This window comes from Amphibalanus amphitrite, unplaced genomic scaffold (assembly GCF_019059575.1).
Source record: "Amphibalanus amphitrite isolate SeventyFive unplaced genomic scaffold, NRLGWU_Aamphi_draft 000178F_arrow, whole genome shotgun sequence".
NCBI lineage: Eukaryota > Metazoa > Arthropoda > Thecostraca > Balanomorpha > Balanidae > Amphibalanus > Amphibalanus amphitrite.
The window spans coordinates 318,734-321,392 of NW_024881673.1; positions in this window are offsets into that span (position 1 = coordinate 318,734).

Below are 2,659 nucleotides of genomic sequence, written 5' to 3' on the forward strand. Positions count from 1 at the left end.
ACCTCACCTTGACCTGACCTTGACCAAAACGTGATCTAAGCTGGCCCCAAAGGCTGCCTGACCCATACAATCGCATTTGTCATATAAAATGGACCATAAAACATGTATCACACGACACTTTCATATTGTGACCCCCCGTGACCTGACCTCTGTGACCTGACCTGGTATCAGTGACCTCAAATAGCAAAATATGTGTTTGAAGAACATTTCCCCATCGATTATTTTCAATGAAATGCATTTTACTCGATTTTACAACGCATTTCTTGAAGTGCCTGTAAACGGTGAAAATTGGACCTTTGACCTGACCTGTGACGTCATCGGTTTGGTCTAGGTCAATAAAATTGGGTCACAAGGTAGTTTCCCGTTGGGGCTATCCAACGCCGTTTACCGCTTGTCGCTATGTTGCGTGGTTCTCGAGATCTTAGGGGTGGCCAAAATGCCCCCCCCCCCCCCCCCAACCGGGCGCGTTGCTCGGCAGAGCCCAACGGGGCGCGGGTTAATAGCATCCTGCGACTTTGAAAACGCTCCGACATCTACTGTAGCTCTGGCACGGTGACAAAGTTGAAAAAGTGACTTGTGGTTGGGTCATTCAAATTGACCTGGTGACCTGCCCTTAACCCGGCACCGCCTGGGCTATTTCCGTACCCACGACAGCCTGGGGGGGGGGTCGGATCCGACCCCCCCCCCCCCCCTGTTATCTCGAGAACCAATGGTCGTATCGAGCCCCGCGAGGCGGCGTTCGAAAGGTCTCTACGAGACCTTCCCAAAGCACTCTTAAGATTTTAAGATTGAGGTCAACTTTCGGGTCAAGGTCAGGTCAAAGGTCAAATTCAGGGGTTTTGCATGATTAGGCTTACGGACAGCGGAATCGATAGCTGCTGCTCGAAACTCACCAAAAATGACCTCAAAGGCCTAGTGAAGGTACCATGTGCGTATAGGGGTCATACTAAGTACGGGTTAAGGTCAGGTCAGGTCACGAAAGGTCACGGTTTTCACTTTCTGCTACATGGGCGTGAGACACATGTTTTATGGCTTATTTTTCACGCCGAATGCGATGGTAATGGTTATATGTGACCCCAAGTCATTGTGCTGGTGATAATTGTGCATTGAAAGCATAAAAAAATCGTTTATACGATACATTACTAAACGAGGGCCCAGAAAAAAGGTCAATTTTTCAACTTTTTATTTTTGACATAAAAATGCACTTTTCTAGGCGAGCTTTGTCCCAGGAATCTAGTGGTGCCATTTGTTTTCACATGCGATGTTCAGAAGTGCCTCTAATTCACGAAAATGCTTATGACGTCACCATGCCCTATGCATGTTGGAGCTATTTTTTACAATTTGGGGGTCAAAAATCAAGATAGAAAGTTGAAATTTGGGACATCTAATGTTCTAATAGAGCTCTATAACATATATTCCGGTTTTTTGGAAATTCCCAAAATTTTGGATTTTATTAGCTGTTTTCCAAAAAATATAGTTTTTTGAATTTTTAGGGGTGAAAAACGCACTTTATGGAAAATCCGAGATAGCCATTTTAAAGAACTCGTTGAGCTGCGTCTTTTCATGTCCTTAATTTGCAATTTGCTTTAAACCCTGATTTTTGGCGATTTTTTAAACATTTACCACTTTTTGACTAAAAACGCTATGTAGTTACATCACTAAAATCGATATATCTCAACAAATTTTGGAATTTTTTTCTTAAAAATTGCACAGGAGACGTCAAATTGATGGGGGAGAAGGTATGCCAAGTTTCAAGTAGATAGCGAAAGTGGTTTATGAGTTATTCAAGAAAAACGGAGGGGGGGTCGGATCCGACCCCCCCCCCCCAGGCGGTCGCGGGTTAAAAGTTAGGAGGTTCAAACTTGCACACCATGTGTAAAATTGATAAGAGAATAGTCGTACCAAATTTCGCGGCGCAACGCGCCGCGGTTTTTGCGCTATTCTCGAAAGACCTCAGAGGGGGCGGATATCCGCCCCCCCGTCGGTGCGCGGGTTAAGAGAAAACTGCAAAGGGTAACTGTGGGAAAACGCACCCCTGGATTAAGCGCCTCCCCTAAAAAATCGTATTTCTTATCGACGGATAGGTGTTTTATCCTGTCTTTCAGAACAGTCAGCTGTTTGTTTACGTAGGTCTCTATTTCCGGTTCTGCGTCTTGAGGAGGAGCGTGGGTAGGTGCTGATGTTGGTTTTGGGTGTTGTTTTTGTTGTTTTTACAGAAGATTCCTAATATTTTGATGCCCTCTTTCACGGATAACAGTAGTAGGTACGTACTACTGTTATCTGTGCCTCTTTATATCAGAAAACTTGCTATTATGCACATCACTCAAAACTGCGTTTTATTGTCATTCTGTTGAATGTATTATGCTGCGGCGTTAGTGGCGCGTTTTTTTTTTTTTGTCAATATTTTGTTGACTGGAAATGGAGTGGATGGGGAAAGACGCCTACTCGATGCATGGGGCAAGACGCCCCCAGTTTTCTGAAAGGGGGCGTTTTGCAGGGTGGTAAGAGTGCAGGGTAGCGCCCTGTAGGTCGGGGCCGAAAAGGCCTCTCCCTGTCCTTTTTTGCTGATATATCCTAAACGACTGCTGATCATCACCAAACTTTCAGGACTCCTCAGGGCATCCATTTTGCACATTGCAACAAAATTGTATTCCAAAGG